General features: G+C 31.9%; 1 pseudogene; it reads right to left on the bottom strand.

Annotated features, from left to right (window-relative positions):
• Window positions 1-3,231: 3,231 nt before the first annotated feature.
• On the bottom strand, window positions 3,232-11,764 carry LOC129314685 (cysteine-rich receptor-like protein kinase 10; annotated as a pseudogene).
• Between the last annotated feature and the right edge of the window lie 3,409 nt (window positions 11,765-15,173).

Below are 15,173 nucleotides of genomic sequence, written 5' to 3'. Positions count from 1 at the left end.
TTACTCCTTGAGGAAAATCTGCTAAAAACCCAGTTTTTTTTTCTTTAAGGACTCAATTTCATTTTTAATTGCTTCTTTTCAAAACTTAGCATCAGGAGAAGAAATAGCTTCATAAAAATTTAATGGTTCATCTTGTACTAAATAAGTATAAAAATAATCTCCGAAACTCATTTCTTTTATTTGTCTTTTACTTCTCCTTAAAATCAAATCCTCATTTGAATTTTGTTCAAACTCAAAATTTTCAATAGGTTTAAAAACACGCTCAATTTTCAAGGGAAAAATATGTTCAAAAATTTCAACATTCTTAGTCTCAACAATTGTGTCTTAGTCCAAAACGTCACTTTTCAAAACTAAAAATTGATAAGCTGCACTTTGTTCAGCATACCCAATAAACATGCAATTAGAAGTTTTAGAACTAATTTTTCTCTTTTAGGATCAGGAAATAAAACTTTTGCAAAACACCCCCACACTTTCAAATATTTTAAATTTAGGGTAAGCCTTTTTCACAATTCATAAGGTGTTTTCTTTATTTTTTTTATAAGGTATCCTATTTTGTTAAAAACATGTAGACAAAATAACTTCACCTCACACAAGTTATCAGGCGTAGAAGAACTCACAAGCAAAACATCATTCATCTCTTTTTAATATTCTATTTTTTCTTTCTGCAACACCATTAGACTCGGGAGAATAAGGAGGTATTTTCTCATGAATAATACCTTCTTTTTCACAAAAATCATTTACTAAAACATATTTCTCCACCTCTATCAAATCTAATTCTTTTAATTTTGTTGTTTAACTGATTCTCAACTTTTGCTTAATATAAAAGAAATTTTTCAAAAGTCTCATCTTTATTTCTTAATAAGTATACCTTAGTATATCTTGAAAAGTCATCAATAAAACTAATATAATATTTTTTACCACCTTTAGTTATGGTTTTTTTTCAAATCACCTAAATTAGTGTGAATTAAATATAGTAATTCCGATCCTCTTTGACTAGAAAAATGAGGTTTTTTACTTTGTTTAGTTTCTGCACACACTTTACATTTCCCAAAATCATTATTTTTAATTTAAGAAAGAAGACCAAATTTTGCATCCTATTTATATAACTTTTTTGCTAGCCTGACCTAGTCTAGCGTACCACAAATTAAAGAAATCAATCATATAAATATGCATATATTCAGAAGATGCAATATGATTTATTTCAACATTCAAAACAAACAATCCTTGATTACAATACCATTTCCCCACATGCATTATTCTTTGTCATTATAATCTTGTCAGATTCAAATGACACTTCAACCCCAGCTTTCTTAACAGAGCAACTGAACTAAGTTTGCTCTAACTTAGCTCATGCCAGCACTACACTTTGGCTCACAGAACTACACTCAAAGCTGTTTTCCCTGATGTGAGCTTAAGACCACTTTTCCTTTCCCTTTAACTTTAGCACTTTAGGAATCAGCAAGGTAAACACAATTTCCCTCCTCTTTACAGGATCATAACATCTCTAGTCACATCAGCTAGAGCACATATATGCCTGGTAGCCCTAAAGTCTACCACCCATTCTTCACATCAGACATTAAGAGAGCTTGAGACACCACTACAGTAATGATGTCATCATCACTGTCATCATCTTGTTGTACCAAATTAGGTTATCATGATTTGCTCTCCTCTTACACTATGTTACATAGTGTCCTAGTTTACCACAAAAAAAATAGTCTCCTTTTTTCTTAAAATAGGGGTTAGAAACATTAGGTTTATAATCAAATTTTTGATTCTTTTTGTTAACTTTAGTTTTAGGATCATACCTCTTATTGTTAGGCTTGTTTCCACCAGATTGGCTTTGGATGTTAATTTCTCTAGTTCGAGTTGCACACACTACCTTACGGTTGGTGTCTTTAATTATGATGTGAGTGATCAGGTTAGTCAAGGACAATTGCTTCTATTTGTATTTTAGTTGTTGTTTGTAATCATTCCATGATTCTAACAGTTTCTTAATCAGTATTCCAGCAACAAACTTGTTTGGGAGGTTGATGTTTTCAACATGAAGCTCCTCTAGTAGCTTGTGATACTCATTAATTTTCTCCTTCACATCTTTGTTCTCGGTCATCTCCCATCTGTAGTAGTTTCCCACAATGAACTTTTGCTTGCCAGCATCCTAAGCAGTATACTTTATCACTAGGGACTCCCATATCTTATAGGCTTTCTTATAGGTGTAGTAGGACATTGAACAGATCATTAGATAAAGTGCTAATGATAGTGTGTCGGCGTACCGTGTTTGCATGAGTCCATGCAACTCTTTAGGCTTAATTAGCATCAACAGCATGCTCGAGTTAAGTAAGAGCAGCAGCTACACCATGCATATCAAGAATGGTAAAGACTTGTTCTTGCCAGCATTTGAAATTCTTGCTGTCAAAGACTTATATCTTTGAAATGTCTGGGGAATGGCTTGGTAGGGGGACAGCAACAGTAGCTATGATGAATCAATCTCCATTAGAACTAGCAAGTACATCCTCAAGGAGGACATTCGTAGCATTGGATGCCATATAGTTCTTAAGATTGTTGTTGGTAGGTAGAAAAAATAGAAGCTGCTTGAGTCGTGTTAGAGAACATTGTTCTTAAGAACTATTCCGACACACTAGTATGGTGGACACAAGCAGTCAAAAAATAATTATTTAAATAAATAAGGTTTTCTAGTAAGCTCATTTAAATAAATAATTACTTCAGTTCTTTTGAACTTGCGAGCAAGGGGGCTGTTTTCAACTGCGATTGTCCTGAGTTAGCCTATTTTGTGCGTGCAAGCCTACTTCTCCTCCAAGCCCATTTTACTAACCTATTCTATTCCTTAATATTTATACACTAGGAGCTCTCTTCATTTGATAATGTAAGACTTCTTTTCACACACACACACACACACACAATTACTACAACTTATTATCCTCCCATAACATTCAAAGAGTAAGCCAAGAGGTAGGAAAGGAAGAAATAACTAAGGCTGTTGACTGATTGAAGATCCAACAATAATATAATGTACTATATTTGAATAATTAAAATTCAAATAATGACGATATCTTAACAAATCAAAGATCAAGTCTATAATAATATAATTAACTAATAATCATATTATAACTCTCAATATCTTTTAACTCAATCAACTAAAAAATAGGAAATATCTAAGTGCTACTAAATTGTAGGTTGGGTCTTTTCATTAGGTTCACTATCCATATAAAATCATAAAGAATCAACCTTTTCCACAATATATATTTAAAACATTCCAGCGTACAATACATGAGCATGCATGTCATAAGATACACACCAGGCACACACTTCAGAATTTAGACAAGTACAGACATATGTGATTTGCTCTCATTTGTTAAAACCTAGCTAAAAGCCGTTAGTTGCGGTTGATAAATTTGGTTCCATACTCTCTCCAATGTCTTCACGATCTATCTTAAAAAGATAAAGAAAGTGATGGGATCCACATATAAGTGGGTCCCACCATTCTCTATGTCTTTCTTATTCTTACTACATTGTGCAGTAGTTGCTATAGATCAAGGACATGCCATCTATCAAATTAGTTTTGTCCACCTGGGTTGATGTGAGACAAGGTTACTTCATTAACAGAAGCATCTTTGGAATTTTTTTGAAGTAGATGATTCATCTGTGACCTTTCTTCCAATTGAAAATGCAGGACGATTAGGCTTAGGAAATGTCATTGTGTCACTTGCAAGCATGACAACAACAGTGGACATGGTTGGCCTATCTGTTGGATCTTCTTGAACACAAAGCAAACCAATGTGTATGCATTTCAAGACTTCATTTGTCATATATGAATCTCCTAGCGTTGGATCCGTTCAAGACTTCATTTGTCATATATGAATCTCCTAGCGTTGGATCTTCTAAACACTTTTCTTCACACCATAAATTCCAAGCCTGCAAAGCAATTGCAAATTTTGCCATTTGAAATAATGAATAGTGTCCAAAAAATTGGGTCATTACTTTAAAGTTAAAATTCCTTGATGAGATAATATTAAACAGCTTACTTACATAGAATAGGAGGACTTTCACCATGTTCAGAGAGATAGAAATTACTAATCCTTTTCCTAGATATAATTTCTAGTAGGAGAACCCCAAAGCTAAACACGTCTGATTTCACTGAAAATAATCCTTGCATTGCATATTCTAGAGCCATATAACCACTATTTTCAACCAATTCAAATAGAAATTGAGTTATCAATGAACTAACATTTTTAAACAATTTAAATATTAATTTAAAAGTAAAAAAGGAAAAGCAAAATGATTGAGTTATATCTAACACTTACTATGTGCCCATTATTCATCCTGTATTTCGTTTTTGATTTTGTGATCCTTCAAAAGTCTTTGCCAATCCAAAATCTAATATTTAGGTTCATCTCATCATCCAAGAGAACATTGCTAGGTTTTAAATCTCTAGAATTACTCTAAGTGGAGAGTCTTCATGAAGATACAAAAGCCCTCTTGCAATTCCATTAATAACATGTAGTCTTTGTTTCCAATCTAATTTCCTTCTATTTTCTTCATCTGACAAGAGCATATGAAGGGGTAAAAAAACAAAATGTTTAGTTGTTTTCTAAGAGACTTATTTGCAAATTTTGTTGCATAATAAATAGAAAAACAAAAAAAATTTGCAACTAAATGTCTTGCTATCACTTGTTGATGCCTACTTTTGGCCATGGTTAATGATGTTGCAAAGAAGAAATCATGTGTGTGTGAGCACGCGTGCAAAACATGAGTATAATGTCTTTATTTTTTATGTTTCTAGGAGAAAATTAGGGGTAAACGAGGATGATAAATGTTCTTTTGCTTTTATTTTCCCAAAAATTTTCTGTCTTGTATATTTTTTTCCTATTCCAAACAAAGTTGGATAGTTTTAGACATTATAGTGTAGGATATTCTATATTGATGAGTAATGTACTATTTATTACCACGTCGTAAAGGGCGATATCTTCTAATTGAGGTTTCCTTCATTCATTGACCATTCATACATTGACCCACCCAAATGTAGAGTATGCACCTAATGGTGTGACCAGAACCTATGACTTGGAGGGGAGTGATGAAGAGTGACATTACTTTCGAACGTGCATGATCTTGCATTATGATTTAAAAGATATTATCATTATTGTTGCCCTAGTCTTCTAATCGATCAATACAGATTTTCATTTCTTTGTATCACTATAATTGGGTATTTAATGTCACAAAGACATATTAACTTATAGGAAAAATGACAATAAAATTTCTTTAAATTATATAAATGATAATATATTTTTGAAATGCTATAATTCCACTGAAGTTTCTAAAAACTTTTTGTTAATAAATTTTAAATTAAAAAGATCATCTTACCCTTATTAAAAATAACAAGCACCCCAATCACAACTTTTGTTTAAAGAATAACAACTTTTGCTCTATGAATTGCAAGAATTAAATAAGAAATTACAATTTATCGTGTGTAATTTCTATCTCAAAATAATAAGCCCTAATCACAACTTTTGCCTAAGGAATAACTTTTATTATGTGAATTTGTAAAAGTTGAATAAGAAATCATAATTTATCAAATATATTTTTTGTCTTAAAATAGCAAGCTCCAATCATAATTTTTGTGTAAAGAATAATAACTTTTATTCAAATAATCATAAGAATTGAACAAGAAATCAAAATTTATCAATAAGGATAAAATGGTCTTTTCAATTTAAAATGTATTGAAATTATGGCATTTTGAGAGACCAAATTGTCGTTTATATAATTTGGAGAGATTTTATTATCATTTTCCCTAACTTATAACCTTAAGAAAAATAAACTTAATAATTAAAAAAAATCAAACGGAGAGAGAGGTCAATCACATAGGAGAAAGTTGGAAATGCCGCCCTATATAAGCACAAGTCAAATAGCATTGTGGCAATGTGTGTGGTGGCATGCCGGGTTAAAAGTTTTAGCATAACTTCATTGGAGGCCATGATCAGGCATGGTATACGCTAGTAGTAATTGAGATCAAGAAAAAAGACAAATTATAGGCAAACATATTGGCAGCAGAAAAACGCTACGTCTCAAAATGAAGGGAAAAAAATCACACACACACACATGAATGAATTTAGGAATGAATCATCAAAGATTGAAGACAAAATATTGATTTTCAGTACCAAGTAAAGAATAAGAGAGCAAGAGAAATATATATGTGAGGAGAAAAAGCATGAAATGTAATTGGGTTAATAATGTTCCTCATGAAACCTTATATTTAAAAGAGATTATTGCAAGAAAAGTTAATGGATACTCATAATTATATCTTATATTAACCTACTGATGATGCAAGTAACCAACCAGTAACCATGTTTCAGACACATGTTAAACATGCATATGTAAACTCATGGAACATATCATATACATTCGTGTATGGTTGTTGGAATATTAAATTACGTTATTGTCACTGATGAATACTAATTCTAAGCCGTATAATCAAAGAGTAAAAACAATGAAGAAATGAGTTTAGAAAACATACTGAAAAGGTGTAAGTCAAGGCTAGAATTTGTCATGTACTCATATGCAAGTAGCTTTCCATTTTTCTCCATGCAGCAGCCCAGCAGTCTAACAAGGTTTTCTATGCTGCAATTTTGCTATGAATACCACTTCATTCATGAACTGCTGTGAACCTTGACCTGAAGTTTGAGAGAGCCTTTTCACAGCAATTTCCTTCCCATCTGGCAGTGTTCCCTAATGAAAAGGCTGAGAAGTAAGTTAAAAGAGATACTATTAAGTTTGACAACCCAAATCAAATATATATCCTATAAGGTCATTATATGTTAAACAAGGAGTATATATAGATTGAGTCGAGGTGAATATAGTTCATGCATTTGGTTAATTAAAGCCCTGAAAGATTCAAGATTCATTTTTCTTTAATTTTCCTTTCGGGTTACTATTCAACTTGACCGTCGATTTTGCAGCAAACTTGAACACTCATAACTAAATCCACAAAACTGATATTAACATGTTCTTTAGCTCATATATATTCAAGCTTGGGAAGTCTTCTATATGGGAAAAATAATAATATGAAATTTGGTCATGCCATCTATTAAATTTATTATATAAACATAATTGCTTACATAGCTTGCTTCACTGGTTCCAGTTTCTTTCTATTAACTTTATAATTACCCTTGTCCATTGATACAGAGCTCAATCACCAATTTCTGCGAGGACCTCATTCAACTGGTATAGTGTAATGAACATATGATGAAATTTTCATGATGGTTGGAGATTCTTAGAACCTGCTTCTAGATCAAAATAGAAATTTGTTATAAAAGACTTTCAACTTCATATATTCAGCTTCAAACATGATCATTGAAGGCCAAGTTTGTATGGACATTTAAATTGTTTCCACCTCCATGCATTCTTAAGGTATGCAATGTGAAACTTGGAGAACCAACTCTCTTCGATCATAGGTCCAAATGGTGGTTTTGCTCGTAGGGTTGACTCATTCTCAAAAAAGTGTTCAGTAAGGGAAGCCTACCAGAGTGCTTATTTAAGAAAACACTCCTATAGGGATGTGATATCAAAACGCTTATTACAAGAAGCACTCTGACATGTTCTGCATCTAAAGGGTGCTCCCATAGATTTTTTTCCTAGTAGTGATAACTATGTTTTTGTTAAGGGTTTCCTTGGAAATTTAGCAAAGTTCAACTTTTAACAACAAAATATACGTGTCTTTCCTAATCGATGCAAAATTAATTGGTTCTTATTGCACTATATCCCCTTGAGTAAGGGCCTTAAATGTCATTCTCCCCAATTATATCTAGTCTTTCATTCAAATTCTTTCCCTTACAAATTAAGGAAGTCACCATGTTCAAATTCTTCTCCGCAATCAATTTCGCCACTTGTGATTTTGTACTTTGATTCCTTGTTGCCATTACATCTCAACTGAGAGTCCCCACCCTCCTTATCACCTTTTAACCCCTCACAATCAAATCCCAAAATCTCCAAAAATAAAAGTAATGAGAATCAAATACTCCTTGAAAATACCAGGAAAAAAAATTCCTTACCTCACTCTGGCTCGTGAATAGACTAGAAGACTCTCAAATTAGTGGGAGACAAATGCTCACTAATCGCCAAAAAAAAAAATCACGATGATTAGAGACTTACAAACACATTATTGACCATGTTTGTATCATTTAGATGTTTATCTAAGTTCAACAAGAAACTAGGATTTAAGCAAGTGGTTGAGGTTTTCAATCTCAACCCCTTGTGTATATACATAGCAACTTAGTTGGGGGGGGGGTTTATTATTTTCTCTCAATATTTCCGAGGAGATACTCTCTACTTTCTGTGAGGTTTACTTCTTGTACTTTAAAAAAAAGCTAAAATAAAATTTCTTATGAGAATAATATTGAGTCAAATGTTGTAAATTTAAGCTCAAAAATCATATTAAAAATTAGATCAATTTTTTTAGAAAAGCAAATAGTTGAAGAATTTGATAATCAAAGCTTCCAAATCCAATATATTAGTACCTTAAAAACAGGACCAAATCCTCCTTCTCCCAATTTAGAATCTTCTGAAAAGTGATGAGTGCTCTGATGAATCACAAGCAAAGGGATTGTGGGGAGGTCTATATTCAGTGAACCATCGCTTTGAGAAAGATCATAAACTATAGGAGTGCTCTCCAATGGCATTTCATCTACAAGACAAGCATGTGAAGTCATATTTTGATTGCACATGGCCATATATATTTATTTAGATAGTATCTTCCACCCTATATTTTAATTGGGAGAATGACAAAAGATATACCCTCAAAGTATGCAAATGACAATTAAATACCATGAAATGTATCCATATCTGTTGGGGATACATACCTTTTCTTCTCTTGCTTCGCCTGAAGGTGTAGATAGAAAAACTTAATACAGCCATAGTCACTAATACACTTATGCTTATGATCAAGGCTTTTGACTTGCTAAATCCATTATTGGCTACTGCAACATTGACAAATTAGCATAAAAATCTTTACAATATATGTTGATGTGTGTGTGTGTGTGTATCTATATATGAACCTTAAAGAATAAAAAAAAGTTAACAAAAGGTAAACTAGCATAACATTTTTAAATGATCAGTTTTAAATTCACACCATACAATCTCAACAGGTCATCTCCTCCACTTACAGCTTATCGTTAAAGCTTGACAATGTCAAATGCAACACATACAAGTTTCTACTACCTGTTTTTATCTTTTTTGCTTTCCATCCTTGTCTTCTTTTTTATTTAATTGTCTATCTTCACGAACAAGACAAGAATGTTTTTCCAAGGATTTATAATTTATTTTGATGATAAAATTTCTATAAAATAGGAAGAAAGAATAATAAAAGGAGTCTTTTCAAGCATCACTATTTTTCTTATATCACCTAGTGGGATAAAGCATGGCTAAATATAAATTTCGTATAACATATTAAACATTCTTATAAGAGAAATTTGAGAAATATATGTTTGTCACTATTGTACCTGTCTTAGAAGAAGAAGATGGTTCTTGATAAAACATGTAATTAGTGTACTTGATCATACAACTTGACGTCCCAGCTTGCCAATTTTGCTTCTGCAGACAGCATTGAATGGCCTCATTCAACATAGCCTCCAAACACTGCTTGCAACTCTCACTGGCAAGGTCTTTACTGCACTGTACCAACCCATATCTTCTTCTTCCCCCACCTAAATCAAACCCTCCCCATGCACTCAATTCCTTCGTCTCCTCCGTCGCTTGTCTGATTAGACTCCTTATGTAACTCTCCGCCTTCTTCCCCTCCATCGGATCTGACACATTCTTTGCTCCTCCGCCAGACCATAAGAGGTTCATTGACGCCTTCCCAAAGAAGTTCTCGTTAGAGTATCGTAGGATACAGTAGCTGTACCTATGTTACCACCAAACATGAATGTACACACTTGCATAAGGAATAGTCTGCGTCAAAATTTCAGTCCATTTTTTGTGTAAAATATATCCACATGTTTATATTGATTTCTTGCTTATCTATCAAGCCACATCATCTATTGTAGTAGGTGAAACAGTGCCATTTTAAAAATTGAGAAATTTATGTACTAAGTTGAATTTAACACATTAGCTAGTATTATGCATAAAATATATAGTTTAAAATATATATGATAACAATAAATAATGAGTACAGAATATCTTGAGAGACACTTTTCTCTCATCTTTTTCTGAGAGAAATTTTTTCTTGACCCAATCTGAGAGAATCTTCGCTCTAATTTGTCTGAAAGAATGTTTTTTCTTCAAAAAAAAAAGTCAAGAGAATTCAACTTCTTCTAAGAAAACATTTCTCTCAACATTATATAAGAAAATTCATTAAATTTCTCTTAAAAAATTTGAGAGAAAAAGAGTTCTTATTTTTATTTTTAATTTGTTACCAATTTCTTGTTTCTGTCAAAAAAATTTCGCTAATTTTATCAAGAGAAAATTTTCCTACTATTAAATGGGTTTTTTTACCCTCATCCTCCTCTTGAATTTTTTTTTTCTATTTAGTTTTTCTTGAGAATTTCCATTATTAGTTTTTTAAAAGAGGCTTTCTAAGAAAAATTATGAGAGAACTTTTCTCAAATATTTTTTCTGAGAAAAAATTCTATGAGAAAATTATTGTTTTCTTGTAGTGAATCAAGTAATTTTTTTATTTATAATGTATATGGTCCAAGCATCATCTCCTATGAAGAATAAGAAAGAGAGAATGATACTTTTGGACAGAATATATTCTATGTACGTGTCTTTTTAAACAAATTTTCTAGACAATTAGTCACAAAGAAGAGTTGAAATTTTAAAAGTAGGAGTTGGAATCAAAATTTGGAGCTCTTCATCAACTGAACTTTCAACTCTACTCTTCCTATAGTTTTTATCATGCAGGAAGTCTATGAAAAAAATCACATAAAGAGTTTCAAATTCAAGATAATTTAATAAGTTACTACGACATAATTTCAAATCCAAATAAAATTTAACATAAACTAAATGCTTAACATAAATAAATAAAATGGTTGGCATCGATGGCAATGGTTCGGATTCATGGAACCTTTTCTTAGAAGAAACGTGCGTGTCATTTACCTAAAACTAAATGATTATTCTAATCCAAAAACAATCATTCTTGATTTCTGGAAAATTTAAATACAAAATTAAATTTAAATTTCTCATATAATCTGAATAGGAAAAGGAATAAAAAAACAGTACACAGAAAACAGAAAAAAGAAATCATTTCCTTGTTAAATAGAAAAAACCCCTAATATGAAACAAGACTTCAAATCCAAATAAAAAAGTTCAAAGTGTTTATAAGCATGTATGTTGCAATAAACTTGAACCCAAACATAAGCGTGCTTCATCCATAATAAGATTGGTACGTACCATATTACAGCAGAATATTGATTTGGACAACGTTGGAGAACCTCGTTGGTAGCAGTGGCGACACAGAACTGGCAGAAGTTTACGGCAACATCATCGCGACAGTCATAGTGGCCATACACGGCGTCGTCAGTGGTGGAGTTTCCGACGGTGGTGTTGCTGTAGTGTTTGCTCATGGCAGCGTCGTCGGACAGCCTTGAGAGTAACTGGTTAAGATTGGCTTTGTAGGAGGCTGTAAGAACTTGAGGGGTTTTGTTATTGCAGTCATCTCCGACGCAGTTTGGTGTCGTCTGAGAAGTACTTGTTCTAATAAAGATGATGATGATTATGATGCAGAAGATGATCGGAATTCCTGGAACAGTGATGATGGGTTTGGATAATTCCATCATGGGTTCAGAGATGTTCAATTTTGAAGCTCATGAATACAAATAAATAGTAGAATTGGTGCGGATACTGCAAAAATATGTTGATGAGATGAGTGTATAATAAGCAAGAGGCTTGACTTACTGGTATACATTTGGTTCACGAAATATTTTTGTCCTGTTCTATATGTTTTTGGCACATGATTTTGACTCTGTTAGCGACTTTTGTTTGGTTCGCGAAATATTTCTTTTGGTTCACGAAATATTCTCACATATAAGCCCTTCAGAAGAAAGATATTTGCAGATAAGACTCAAAGGATTCAGATATTCCTTTTCAAAAATTTCATTTGCAATTATGTTTCTCATTAAAATGACCAAATCACCCCTTGTTTGAAAAAGAGAACCACTCTGCGAAGTTACCATTGTTTGATTTAACTCCGCCTTTTCTTACTTCTCTTCTCTTTCATCACTCTTCATTACCAGTCTTCACCTTGTTTGTTTGTTTATTTATTTATTTTTGCCCCAATTGTCACTTTCTCCCTTGTGTGCTTCCTTATATTTTCTTTATTTTTTTATTAGAATTCTAATGCTTTTGGTCATATTGGTATTATTGGATGTTATAATTAATCACAAGCATGTTTTGAAATAATTGAAAACATATGACAGTATTACAATTATAAAGAGGATGACTACACTCACATTGATTTATATGTCTGTGTACAAAATGTGTAATGGATGTATACTGGATATGGATATGTTAATTAACAAAGGTGTTGCCATGAAATTACAACAGATACAGATGATATTACACCCACTGGTGCAAAATATGAGTTTAACAACTTCAATATCAGTTCACATACAAACAATGTTAAATGAGTGTCATTTTTACTTTCAACATCGTGTACAAAGGGAAGTGATACTATTTTATACTTTCAACATCAGGTCTACATACAATCAATGTTGTTAAGTATTTTTATTTAAATTTTTTAAAATATAATCAGTATTTACATTGGGTGTCTTGCACCCGATGTTAACAAGCTTTTTTTTTTATATTTTTAAAAAATAAATTATATTCAACAGTGAGTGGACCATCCCCTAATTAATGTTGAATCCACCCAATTTAAAAATTTATTTTTTTAAAAATAAATATCACTTTCAACAACGATTATAGTGATCACTAATATAATATGCATTAAAAATTCTTTTGGTTATTTTGAATCAATTTTTAGAAAACATTTGTTTTCCATCTGGGAAAAAGAAAAAGAAAACATCTATATTTAAAGACAGTGGTGGACCAAGGACCATTGGTCAATGGGGGCATTTTTTAAAAAATAACAAAAAAATTGAAAATTTGTTATTTAAATACAATATGTTTAACTTTAAGATTAAACCAAAGAAAATTAACTAATTATATTGGCACTCCTCTATTTAAAATACAGAAATATATTTAAATTTTAGTACTACATTAAAAAAAATTCCAAGTGAGGGAGATTGATATTTTAGTGGGTTCAAAATCCTAAATTTTGTGAGGGCAAAGTATAAAATTTTCTTACACTAACATGCAAGTTTTTCTAAGTGAGTGGGGGCATTTGCCCACCCTCACATGCATGTAGATTCGCCATTGTTTAAAGAGAAGTATTTCAATTAAACATATGTAACTTAACAATTAAATAGCAGTTAGATAGATGAAAATGAATTTTTTTAAAGTAGATGAGAGGTTTGTGTTTTGTAACTATGAATTTTTAATATAGAAGAGATGTATATATATAATTAAAATAAAATAAAGGAGATGCTAATGTAGTAAATATTAAGTCCTACTCTTTTTGGTAATAAAAAGGTAATATTCATCATGAATCAATAAAAATATTTTCATAAACCGATATAGTATACCGTTCATATACCTATTTTAATAAACATGTAAATATTATAATTTTATATGTATTTACAATTTAGTTATATGAAGTGGGGACATAGAATAATTTTTTTTTTTAATGAAAGAAGGGTTACTAAATCAACCACATACCACATATATACATGAAGTTGCTCACAGGATACTTGGGTCCGCCCTTGATTATAAAAAAGACATATAAGAAGTTCACAGTGGCAGTATAATGAACTTGAAGGCAAACAAATAAAACAGACTACTGCTATGTTATAACATCTATCACCAAAAGCATACATATGAATTTAATCTGAGAGTGCACAAGTTGTGCGGAATTGAAACTGTTAAGCTTATTACAAGGTGTGAACCATTTGTTATCTCAAATGGTGATAGCCTGTGAAGATGATTTAGAGACTGATGTGCTAAAATGGAAGTGATAATTTGAAATTTTATACAATCACTTGAAATAATGTTAGACCAAAGCAAAATGCAAAAGAATATGCCCATAAAAAATAAGTAAAATTTATGTCCGAAGAATTCACTCTTCTCGCCTGGGACAACTCCAATTTACTCGCGTGTTGCTTCTTTTCCTTTTGTTCACAAGATAGAAAGTGTTATTGTCTTGCAATGGTACAGGATGATATTATTATAATTTCTAAAGGATGGCCAACACCAAAAGTATAAAGTGAAAATTAATAAGAGTACCTCCCTCACACATACACATCTCGTGATTCAAAATTTTAAAGATAATCAAATAGTACAGTATATTGAGATGGAAGAAATATAAAGACTAACCATGATTAAGTCTGAAAGTAGAACTTGAACCACATATATACTCTTTTTTTTTTTTTTTGCCGCCAAATATATTGATTGAGAGGACATTGAGAACTCGCTTGATTGTCTAATCCAACTCACTCTCTTCGAGGACATGTTCCCCTAGCATGCCTAGCGCACACTCTAAGGGTCACTACATTCCAATCCCCCTCACTAAAATTGGGCCAACAATTAGCATAAAAAGAGAAAAAAAAATGATACATAAGGAGAATAGGAGATATGGCCAAAGAAGCCGTCTAACTTGGAATTCAATTAATTAATTTATAGTATGCACATCATGCCTTAAACCGAAACTAATGCAGTTTGTTGTAAACCGGTTATGCATGCGCATGAATAACTTCGCCCCCACGTCAATCAATTAATATATTGGTGAACTTGAAAGTTAACTTTTCTTTCAATAATTCAACTCACCCCACGTTAGGAAATCCATAAAACTGCCCCATGCTAAAACCACCCCATACATACACCACTAGCACCCACGTCCAAGTCTCTTTTTAAAAAAAAATTTAGTGAAAAAACTTAAACTAAATATAAAAACTTAATCATATGTAGCTGCATAAAATTGCAGGGGTGGGAAAAATGGACCGTTGTCATCACTGTAGATATGCTTGTTATTCTACTATTATATATATATATATATATATATCGAAATGCATGTCAAGTTTGAAGGATTTAGTTACAATGCTCATGACCTTGATGAG

The sequence above is a fragment of the Prosopis cineraria genome, unplaced genomic scaffold (genome assembly GCF_029017545.1).
Source record: "Prosopis cineraria cultivar Desert tree isolate PC_DT_omini unplaced genomic scaffold, ASM2901754v1 PC6, whole genome shotgun sequence".
In the NCBI taxonomy this organism is placed as follows: Eukaryota; Viridiplantae; Streptophyta; class Magnoliopsida; order Fabales; family Fabaceae; genus Prosopis; species Prosopis cineraria.
Note: the sequence above shows the minus strand (reverse complement) of the source record. Positions and strands in the feature narration are given on the sequence as shown.